Source organism: Rhinolophus hipposideros (genome assembly GCF_964194185.1).
Source record: "Rhinolophus hipposideros genome assembly, chromosome: 2".
Classification (NCBI taxonomy): Eukaryota; Metazoa; Chordata; class Mammalia; order Chiroptera; family Rhinolophidae; genus Rhinolophus; species Rhinolophus hipposideros.
The window spans coordinates 59,965,265-59,977,701 of record NC_138048.1 but is presented as its reverse complement, the minus strand read 5'-3'; the positions used below and the strand labels follow the sequence as shown (position 1 = coordinate 59,977,701).

Here is a 12,437-nt window from a genome sequence, read left to right as displayed (position 1 = left end):
GGGTCCGGTTGGGACCCCCCGAAAAGAGGCCTTGCAATGTCCTTGGCCTCACCTCTCCCTGCCCTGGAGCTTAACAATTGATCAACCCCCTTCTTGTGGTTTGAGCTTGAAATGTCCCCTGTCCAGTTCCTTGTTTTAGGTAATTACCCTGAAACTTGTGCTTGCTTATGATCACAATACCCCTTGCTTACTGATCACAATCTCTATGGCCTAGCATTCTTTCCAGGTTACTGTCATCATTGCTCCTGGGTTGGTGACCACCTAAGAGAGCTGCTTCGCCAGAAGTAAGGCTCCATGCAGACCCCTGGAACATCACGTAGCCTCTGGAGGTATGTCCAGATTTTCCCTTAAATGTCCCAAGCTGGTCTGAGAATGTTAAGGCAGTTTTTAGAGGTGTTAACCCGCTGCCTTCTCAGACCACCGGTGCTCTGATAATAAACACTTATTCTATGACCCAACTATTATGTCGATCTATTGGCCAGGCCTACCCCAGACTTGTTTGGCCTCCGGTTTCAACACAAAAGGTGAAGCTGTCCTAGGGAAAGTGATACCTGCAAAAGCCTTCACATTAAAGAACCCCTCAAAGATATTTCATAACATTGAAATCACAAAGGATAAAAGCTTGTAAGCAAAGATAAGTTGTCAAGTTCTACTCCCCTGAGAGCTGGGACCTATTATGCGAATGGATTAGTAGGCTTTCAGGGGATTAGGGCCTGAAAAATGGTATGATCAATTGGAAATACATTACTTCAGAGATTATAGTTGTATCTTATATAAGTTACCTTTATCCTCTAAAGTTGTCATTCTTAGTAAGTTACTGGTCGGGTAATAATATTTAATTTTTTGTCTCTCTTTATCTGAAAGCTTCAATATTTGTACATTTCTTTATTAATCTAGAAAAGGATTTTTGGCTCTCCTCCCACATTTGTTGTGGTTAAAAGGAAGGAAGGGGAGGAGAAAGAGGAGAGAACAGGGGAAGGGCGAGAAGGGGGACACAAAAAGACAAAAGATGGGAGAAGAGGAGGAGTTCTGTTCACCCACTCACCCCCCCTTCCAAATTGTTCTTTGTATAATGTCTTATTCTTTTCTTAGGAATTCGATTATTCTATATCTTAGTAATTATAAATGTTTCATGTTCTCTTTCAGATTGTCTTTCTATTATGCAAAGTCAATGCCACTGAATCCTGCTGCTCGTTGTAAGTACTGGCTCTCATGTATGGTGAATTGTTTCCATGTATGTTTTGATTATGAGCACATCTGTAGCAGAGCTTGCTTTTTCCTGAGAGAATTCATTGTGCCCTGGGTAAAAAAAGAGTCCTGGCAGATCTATTCTCTATTGACTTCTGCCAAGAGTCCTGGGACGTCACTATGCTTGGACACATTTTTATGTTAAGTTCTCAGCTTGGGGATTGGGGGACTTCATGGGTAAAATAAATTCAAACTCCAAACTTCTATGAGGAACTGGACTCTAAGATGTTAACATGAGGGAAGTTGGTTAGGGGTATATACAGGAACTCTGTGTGCTATCTTTGCAACTTTTTGGCAAACCTGAAATAATTCTAAAATAAAAAGTTGATTTAAAAAAAAATTAAGCCTCTAGATTACTGAAACCAATTAAACTCTTAAGTAGCCATAGAGTCACTTTGTGTATTTACTGGTTCTGTTTTCAGTTCCTTCTTATTTTGGGGTATCTGCAACATTGTCTTTTCCTTGCAAGTTCAACTATGAATTTAAAATCATTTTTGTTATAATTTATCTAGTGTTTCTAGGAGTTATGACTGGTGGATTTTCAGATCATATCAGTCTACTACACACGGAACATTAATTCTCCATTTTTCTTTAATCTAATCAAATCAAGCTTTCATAGACTGCTTCAATCAACCTTATCAACAACATTCACCTTGCAAACCCAGTGGTCAATTCTTAGTAGTCAGATACTCAGTCTTTCATTGGCATTTGAACAGTTGAGCATGCCTTCCTTGAGTGCCTTTATTCTCTTGGTTGGTCACAGGCTCCTCTTTTTTCTCCTTCATTGGCCTCTCCTCAGACTCCTTTGTGGACTCCTACCGCTTTGCTGACCTTTAAATGTTGAGTGCCTCTGGACTCAGTCTGCCACCAGGCTCTTATAATTATATACTCTACGTGGTGCCATCCACTCCAATGATTTAAAATGTCATACATATGCCAATGATTCCCAAATTGAGATCTCGTGACCTGATTCTTCTTCCCCACCCCCTGGGACTATAGATTCATATATACAACTGCCTAGTCAACATCCCTACTTGAATGTTGAACTTAATATGACCCAAGCAGAACTCTCGATGTGGTGCCAACAGTAACAGAATAGGTTGTCCAGTACATGCCGGTGGTAGGTCTTGGCCAGGCCTGGTGATGTTGCAGCAAATAGAACAGAAAAGTGAATCGCTATGTCATAGCAAAATCCTCTTTATGGTGTAGCAGGTAGACCTTTGAATGTGAACGTGACCTTTGCTGAAGTCCAACAGTATGAGATGGTAAAACCATAGTTCTCTGCCTTAACCACCAAGTTTCAAGTACAGCTTCATGCAGGTCCTGAATCCAGTGATCTACTATTTCACTATCTCTAAAGAATAAATCTTGAGACTAGCCAGAGTGAAGGTGGGAAAGATGCTATACTTCGTGGAGTAGGGGAGGAATTCTGGAAGTCTGCTTTTCCTTTTTTCCCCCATTTAATTTCCCATTTATTCTTATTACATTGGGCTGGGAAAAGAAGGGCCACATTTCCGAGTCAGAGGAGGTCAACTGCTGCTGGGAGCTGGGGGCTGCTAGGAAAAAAGCAGGAAATAGGAATGTACTTGATATTGGAGGTGTTAAAGAGAAAAAAACCACAGGCCCAAATGGTGTCTCTTATGCTAAAGCCCACGATACCAAACCTAGATTTAATACCTAACCTAACTGCAGTTTCTACCCCTTCCAGAAATGTAATCTTAATGGATCCATCTGGCATTTTCTGGTCAGCACCAATGAGATCATCTGTAAATTGGGCCCTCTCTACCCCTGTCCCACTCCCAGAGGAAGAAGAAGCCACCTACATGATAAAACCCTTGCATTCCCTTTTACCCAAAAAAAGACATCCCAGCAGAAAATCATCTTTTCTTTCTTTTGCTAATAACATTGTCACTCCACTCTCCTTCCTATGAAAACCTTCCACTTTGTACAGCCCCTTGGAGTATCTCTCTGCTTGCTGCCTAATTCATGAATCCTTTAATAAAGACAGTTAGCTCTTCAAATTTACTCATTTGAATTGTGTTTCTTAACAGACTGTTTATGTTCTAGGGCTTCCATCCTGGTACCTGAGGATCCCCCATGTAGATCATATGTGGGGTGGGGGGGCACAGTGTCTCCCCAAAGGGAATGTGATTGGCACAGGCCTGGGCTGGTACTCAGGTGGGTGGTTGGCCACAAGCGCACAGGCAGAACCTGAGAAGACACTGTCCTCTCCTCTGTATCTCAGGATCCTGTGAAGGGCCTCTCCATAGGGATAGGGCCAGGATTACCTTCTTGGCCTCTGGTTGGCCTCATGACTAGTAGGGTAGAAATCCTACAACTGTATGAGCAACTGGAGACATTGTTGCCTCTTATCGTTATGTCTCTATGAGACCCTGAGCAATTGCTTTTAACCGTATGTGATTCTTCTTCCTAATCTCTTCACATTCAAGGAATTGCCATTCTTCTAGGAAACGAGATTTCCTGGCCTCTCTATGGTTTTATTAATTAGCCTCATCCCTGAGTTTATTTTCCCTCCTGTACTTCCTGGCGGTTTTTCTTCATTTCAATCTGAAATGTCACTTTCTCCATTTTTATTGCTGAATTTTCTCTGCAGCCACAGGGTTCCAATCCAGGACAGGCAAAGAAGTGGCAATTACTCTGCCCTGCTGGAATTCAGCAGGATCTGGAGGTGTCTGGGTGTAGAAATGTATTTGCTTCTCTGGAAGTTTCTAACCGCTTTCAACAGATTTTCTACCAGTGTTCCTATGTTAGTCTCACATTCCCATGTCCAAAGGGACATGGTGCTACCAATTCCTGGGTCTTTGGTTTGTTCTACAGTATAAACAAGGTTGTTTATCCGCTTTCCCCCACTCCCAGCTTAAGACTAAGTTTTCTCCCGTCTGCTAATTTTGTCATCACTTTCCCGTTTGCCTTCCAATTTAAAAAGTTTTGTGAGCTGTTGTCTGTTTTCCAATTTTCTTCAGTGTTTAAGTCTTTTTAACAAGACTACAGTATTTACCATTATTTTAGTGAGCTTTCAAGAGAGAGCAGAGGTTTAATATCAATCTTCTGACTTTAATACATAGGGACAAAAATCCCCATTTGAAGAGGGAGGGCCAGGTGGAGCAAAGATGGGGACATTGATGTCCCTGGACTCTAACGAATCCCCTTAGAGCTACCAACTTCTTACGAGTTCCCGGGAAATCTTTGAAACCTCAATTCACACGGGTTTGTCTAAGGGATCACCCAGGGGAACTCTCACTTTAATTCACTCCAGCAAAGCATGTAAATGCTAGTATCTCTGTACATTTATCTCTGTACAATCCACCCACCTCCACGGTTTCTTACTTTTAAGAACCAGGATCACTGCACAGAAGGAAGTCGACCAAAGTTAGAAAATACGTGCCCCAAAAGAAAACTTAGAAATTATGCCTCAATCCGTACCCTGTTGTGCCTCTATTCCTGAGTGCTTCCCACCGTCCACGAGTACACATACCTCTATCTTGTCAGACAGCCTTTGATCTGACTAATCCACATTCATATCTCTGACTCTACTTTGTAACCTTGGGAACCTCACTGAGTTTCTGTGACAGATTTTCTTTTCATTATTTCCTTTCGTGAGTCTAACAGATTCAGCCGCTAATCCCAAATCAGACGTAGGCAGGAAAGACAGGCCACGTCCTGTTGAAGGCCCCAAAGGATCTGCTGCCTTTTGCTTCTTTGGGTGTGTCAGGGAGTCCAGTGAGAGCATCTGCAGGGGGCTTGAAAACTAAGTTTACCACAGCACCACCTGTCCGAGAACCAGGTTTTGAAGTCTGTTTCGATTTAAAGCCATTAGCATCACCCTTTTATTTTACTTGTACAACCAGCAAAAAGACAGCTAGACACAGGGTCTAAGGTTTTTTAAATCGACTAAATAGGAGGGACGTCAGATCAGGAATAAAGAGACCAGACTGGGTCAACTACCATTTAAGTGAACAAATTCTATTTTCTATTATAAACATACTCAGAAGTTTAAAGAAACACTGTAAAGTTCTATTTGCTTTGCATAGGAGGGGAGTCAGTAAATGTGAGTGAGTAGCTCAGGAGAAACAGGTAAGTGGTGTTGGGCATCTCAGAAAAACTTTTGGTGTTTCTTATTGAACGTAACAAGAGACAGAGCCTTATAAATTACAATTAAATAAGACCTTTTCTCCTCGGATCTGTATATATTCTTGATCCGTGATTCCTTAACTTAATGCAAATGACTTAAAGTAAATGCCTTATACTTTGACATTTTCATGTACTTGACATATAAGTGTCTTGCTTCCAAGGCTTATTAAATGACATTGTAACCTATGTAATTTCTTTTATTTAGATAAAAGATAAGTTTAAAAATTTAAAGTTATTTTTCAAAAGGGTTTCAAAGGAAAAGAAAAACAAAAGCCTTCAGCAAGGGGGCACTACCCCTTGACTATCTTCTCCCTCAGGGAAGACTGAAAGGCCTTCCCAAAGAGAGTGCTTCTCAGAGAATAGCACCTACGTACGTATTGCCGCAGCCTTTCAATGGGAGCCACAAAGATGGCAGAGTGGCACTTTTAGAACATATTTTGTTGTTGTTGTTGAAGTCTTATTACTATAATCAAAAATAATTTTCACCAGAAGCCAATGACAATAGTTACCTGGCTAGTCACAGACTTCAGTGGTCTATCATTCAGAATTTGAAACTGGAAACCAAGATCGCATTTGCTTCCGCCATGGTCTAGCCAATGACTACAGATTTTGGTAGTCCTGCAATCTGTCTATACCACTGTACCCCAAACGGTCAGAAAACTTCGGATGGAACATGTTGACACACAGTATTTATTTTGAAAATTATATAATTATTTTAGTCAGTATTAGAAAAATACAACAAATTAAATCTGTGATTTCACTCAAGCAAAGTAAATGCAAATTGACTCCTAAAAAAATTAGGTAAATAATTCAGATGGCAGTCAAGTATGGCAAAAATCATAAAACCCGAATAATTGAAGAATGGCTGGATTTATACCAAGGAAATAAGGCCTGTAACCTGCAGCTTCACTTCTGTGTCTACTGCACCCAGCTTCTGAATCTAAGGACCACTACTACCCAAACCATGCTCCAGGCCTGGCTTCAAAGTTGGGCAAATTCACTATACAAAATTCACAAATAACATTAGCAGAAAGAAACAATATCAAAGCAAACAAGGAGGCAGTGGACAGGAGGAAATATCCTACCACACTGAACTTTGTTCCTTAATGCAGTGAGGTTAGGAGACATTTTATGTTTTTAATGTCATCTATTGTTTTTTAAAGTATTGTTTGCACAATAAAAAAGTGAGATAGAAAATTACAAGTAGAACTGCAATTTGTTTTACAGTCCAGAGAGTTTAGAACAGTTCCTCGGTAAAACCCTTAATGTAAATCGTCACCGTTTCAGTAAGTAAATGAAGACCTGTAAGTCCAGGGGCTAGACATGGTCATATAAGCTGGAGGGAACATCAGGATGTGTCCTTTCCGAATATGAATAGCAAAGAGTAATATAATCTCTAGAAGAAATATAAACAGAATATCAATGTTATATAGCACCGCAGGAAATACACAATCCTAATATCACTTCATCTTTGTAGTCCTACTATTCATTTTTCTAGTGACTCACTCATTCATTCAAAAACACTTGAGTGCTCATTATGTATGTAAAGAATTATCATCAGCAGTGAAAAAAATCTTCTCATCAGTTTGTTTGACCTAAGAATAAAAGAAAAAATCATTTTGTCATTTTTGGTTCAAAAGTCACAACTTCTTAGAAGTTTTTCTGGATCAACTCTTCTCTAGTCTAATAATTTCTTGACTATCTGCCTTCAGTTTTATTTATTATGTTATTATTTTATACACTATTTAACAAAGTTGAGTAGTCATTGTGGTAGGCAGAATAATGTCCCCCCGGAGATGTCCACATCTTAATCCCCCAAATCTATGAATACATTATCTTACATACAAAAGGGATTTTGCAGCTCTTGAGCTGGAGAGATTACTCTGGTGGGTCCAGTGTAATAACAAAGTCCTTAAAAGAAAAACGGAGAAAGATAGATTTAGAGAAGGAGATGTGACCGTTATAGAATCAGAGTGATGTGCCCAGGAGCCAAGGAATGTGAGCAGCCTCTAGAAGCTGGGAAAGTTCCTTAACAGATATGTTCTTCCCTAGAGCCTCCAGAAAGAACACAGCTCTGCTGACCCCTTGATTTTAGCTTTGTGAGACTCATTTCGGGTTCTCACCTCCAGAACTGTAAGATAATAAATTTGTGTTGTTTTAAGCCATTAAGTTTGTGGTTATTAGTTACAGCAACAATAGAAACTAATATAAGCATCCAACCCTTGGGCTTCCTGTTGTGGAAGATACAAAGATGAATGAAACATAATCCCTCCTTTCAAGATACTTACAATTTCAAAAAGATGAAACACATATACTGAACTATAAGCTAGAACAGGGTGCATATTTTAAGAATGGTACAACAGCATGGCTATGGGAGTCCAAGGAAAGAAATCACTTCACTTTTAGGGTGTTTAGGAAGAGCATAGTAGAAGACAGGCTTTGAGTTGATCCTAAGAGGATAAGAGGATAAGTATACTGGGGGTGCCAAAAAAATGTATGTAATTAGAGACTTGGGTCAACGTTTCTCAAGCAGTAGTTTGCTGTAATCAGAAGTGTCTGGATACTGATGGTAACCACTTTGAGCACTTTGTAATTGCAGAAGTCAAACATGACTTGTATTCATCTTATGTTAGCAGTACCCTGTTTCTCAGAAAAATGACACCTAGCCAGACAATCAGCTCTAATGCGTCTTTTGGAGCAAAAATTAATATAAGACCTGGTATTATATTGTTATGTTATGTTATGTTATGTTACATTATATTATACCTAGTCTTATACTAAAATAAGACTGAGTCTTATATTAATTTTTGCTCCAAAAGATGCATTACAGCTGGCTAGGTCTTATTTTTGGGGAAACACAGTATATACTGAGGATTACAATTTTAATAGTTTTCCTTTCTTAAAATGTATATACGTTTTTTGGCACCCTCTGTATTTTAAGAGATAAAAGGGATGGAGAAAGTGGCATAACCTTTACAAATTAAATCACATAATACATTATTTTAAAATAAACTTATTATTAGCCATTTGATAAAGAAACACTCCTATAGTAAAAAGTAATCATGCCCTAACATATCTTTTATACATAAACTACACATGGTTGGATTTGCTTGAACCTGAGGAATGACATCCATTAAGTCTGCTAGAGCTGCCATGACAGAATAGCACAGACTGGGTGGCTTACACAACAAACATTTATTTTCTCGCAGTTCAAGAGGCTGGAAGTTCAAGATCAACGTGTCTATAGGTTTAGTTTCTCCTAAGGCCTCTGTCTTTGGCTTGCAGACAAATGCCTTCTTACTGTGTCTTCACATGGCTTTTCTATGCTTGCTTATCCCTAGTGCCTCTTATGCTTCTTATAAGAACTCCAGTTCTATTGGCTTGGAGTCCCACCTTTATGACCTCATTTAACCTCAATCACCCCTTTAAAGGTCCTATCTCCAAATACAGCCACACTGAGGGTTAGGGCTTCAACGTATAAATTTTGAGGAAACACGGTTCAGTACACATCATATTGTAATTATTACTTTAAAAACTGTGGATGTAATATTTGCCACTAGTACAAAAACTAAATAAACTGAACAACAGTATGTCAAGTAAAATATAAAATTTTCCTCTCATTTATGTATTCCCTCCAGAAGAAATCAGTTTCTTTCTAGAAATGTTTGATTGAAATCATTATAGATAAAACAACAGGGAGCTCCCTCCCCCACCCCAAGAGAATGCACCAAGGAAAGGCCATGTGAGGAGATGTGAGAAAGCTTCCATGTGTCACCCAAGGAGAGAGCTCTCACCAGACACGGACCCCGCTGGCACCTTGATCTTGGATTTCTAGTCTCCAGAACTGTGAGAAATAAATTCCTGAAGTTCAAGCCACCCAGTCTGTGGTATTTTGTTATGGCAGCCCAAACAGACTAAGACAATATTGTTCTCTGCATAAAACTATACATATATCTATCCATTTTTAACACAAATAGGATCCTACTATGCAAATATAATGCTCTTCAATGAGCTTTTCCCATTTACAATACGTCTTGAACATCTTCCCTTATTGGTACATACAGATCTAGTGACCTCATTGTTGTTTCCACTATCATTTTATTGTATTAGGATCCAATCCATAATACCATGTTACCTTTAGTAGTTAAGTAATTAATTCATTTATTTATAGATATTTGAAATACAACTTTCTTCTGATTCTAAACAAAAAGGAATGGGAATGACAGTAATAAACAAGATTTCACCACGGAATATTGTGTAGCAGTCTTGCATTTGAAACTCAGTAAGGAAACAACTGCATTCCAAAACAGCTGAATATGCAGGTCCCAAAAATGAGGGTCTTTTCTTTAACTGCCACATTCATTCCAAAGCCCATTCATCTCCTTTAGCGTCCCAAAAATCAAGCACATATTCTGCTTAGCTATGTAATAAAGTGACAAACAAGCAGCAGCACTGACATCACAGGACAGTTGCTTATACCACTAGACTTCTGATGTTGGCCTCCAGCTTCCCTTTCTCACGGGTCATCACTCTCATCTGGGAGAGGAGTTGTCTGAGCAACCTCTAGATAATGCTCAATTGTGCTGCCAAGGCTGGGTCCGTGGCAACCTCTGGTGGGACAAGAATAGGCATGGCAGCCAACTCCAAGTTGGGGACTCCATGAGTTTTCTAGCAAGCCAGAGGAAGGGTTTGTCAGAGTTGTAGTTACTTTGGGCAGAAATGTCATAGTTCTGAAGATTCTTCTTTTGGTGGAAAATAATTGATTTTGCCTTAACTTTTCTGTCCATAATAGGCACTTTGTTGCCACACAACATGATGGGATGTTTTCACATACTCGTACCAGATCTCTATGCCAGTTAGGCACATTCTTCTAAGTAACTCTCAAAGTTACATCAAACACTTTAATGGCACACTGGGCTTGGATGTAGTAGCCATCTTTCCATCCACCAAATTTCTTCTGACCGGCTGTATCCCATACATTGAACTTAATAGGTCCTCTGTTGGTATGGACACAAGGAAATGAACCTCAACACCCAAGGTAGCTACATACTTCTCAAACTCACCAGTCAGATGATGTTTCACAAATGTAGTTTTTCTACTCCCATCATCACCAAGCAATACAAATTTGAACTGAACTTGGGGTTCTTCTTGAGTAGGCATCATCTCTGGGCCCCTCTGACTGACAGCTGGAAAGATGGTGGAAGCACCTCTATTTTTTAATTAAACTTTCAATTTTTAAGATAATTGTAGATCACATACAGTTGTAAGATTAGACAAGTACTCTTTCCCGTTTCCCCCAATGGTAACTAACATCTTAGAAAACTACAATACATCTGTGACTTTCAGAAAGTTAAAAAAAAAGTCATAGATAAATATAAGAGAGAGAGAGTAAATGTATTAAACTGTTAGTGTAACAAGTATTTGGTATCCACTGCTTTATTCTTGCAACTTTTCTTTAAGTTTAGAATTTTTCAAAGTAAAAAGCTGGCTCCTCCTCAGATCAGATCCACTGAATCTGGGTGGGAGGGCAGAGTCCACATGTATCTGCCTTTCAAATAGATCTCCACTTTGATTTTTATGCATACCAGTTATAGATGTACTGAATTGAAGTACAATAATGTATTTATATTTTAGTCTTTATAAGGGTAAAGCCAGAAAAACCTCTAATCATATCTTGGTTACACAATAGAATTTAATACTCTTGAATTAATGGATTTAAACTCAGTCTTTACAAGCTTAAGTCCTTTCCATAGTTCTCCTCAATTTTCTCCATTTTCTTCAACTCTATTAATATCTTTACCTATTTTTATGTAAATGGCTTTTAAAGTTATTGTAAAGCACGTGGCACTGAATGTCACCCTTCAAATTGCTTCAGTGGACACTGCCTACATTCAAGCACAATCTAGCCTCTAATTTCCTCCAGCAGCTGAATAATAAAGAGGTGAGTAGCACTACTTTCTTTATCCAGCTCAAGGCAGTTCTTTTTAAACATTTAAATTATAGATGGAGGGACAGCATGTATTATACTGGGTGTTTGCTAAATAATAAATGACATTAATAAGCAATAAACGAGTTGAAGATCCAAAACACCTTAACAAACTTTTGCATATTAAAAGCTTATCAAGACACTGCTTTAAGTGCACAGCTATCACTTCAAATCAATTGATGGACTTGAAATAATGTGAGAACCTCAAGATGGCACACAAGACTCCCTGAATGATGAAAATACATGGTACTTTCTATAGGAAGATGTCACTAACAACATAAAGCATACTCTTTAAGGTTTTGTTATTGTTTTTCCATGTCATACTGACAAATTTGTACTAATGCCTTGATTCATTTGGTGACAATTCGCTTACAATTGCTAGATGGGTTTAGCACTGTCAGCTGATGATACTGAAGAGCAAATCTAAACTAGGGGGGCTCACATAAGGAACGAATCTGATTTTTAGCATCATGTGAAATATAAATGGCCTCCAGACTCCAGGTTAGCACCAAAGCACTTGTGGTTGACTCGGAGAAGGCTATCTAATTTCAGGTCTCAGTTAAGTAGAAAAATTTACCTCAACGGTACAAGAGTATGCTCTAAGTTGATCTGCAAAACTTGTGTATGTTTTAGGTCTTTAACTCATTTATTACTTAATGCTATTTAGTAAACAAGTACAAATGTGGTGAGCACACCATTCATTAGAAATACATTGTAGGGTTGCAGGCTCTGGATTTTGACTCTGGATTTTGACTGAATTTTAAATTATGAAACTTTCTTTCCTTAAAACAACTTGAACCACTGTGATCTAAACCAGAGATTAGCCTTCGATTATTTCCTCTTAAGAGACCCTGGAAATCCTCCACAGCACCTAATGGTACTGCTAAACCTAAAACACTCCACAATGAGGTGTTAATTGATTTCACCCTATGACTGACTGATTTCACCCTAAAGAGTCAAGTGAAACTAAATGGTTGATCACTTTTCTGATTTAGTATTTTCTTCACTTTCGTAGATCCCAGAAGATACTTTAGTAGGTTTTACATGAGAC

The 12,437-nt window shown here is 38.9% G+C and overlaps 1 pseudogene across 1 annotated transcript; it reads right to left on the bottom strand.

The window, feature by feature from the left end:
• Positions 1–9,963: 9,963 nt before the first annotated feature.
• Positions 9,964–10,560, bottom strand: LOC308508585 (GTP-binding nuclear protein Ran-like; annotated as a pseudogene). Its single transcript has one exon. The product of its transcript is annotated as a GTP-binding nuclear protein Ran-like (transcript).
• Positions 10,561–12,437: the final 1,877 nt, after the last annotated feature.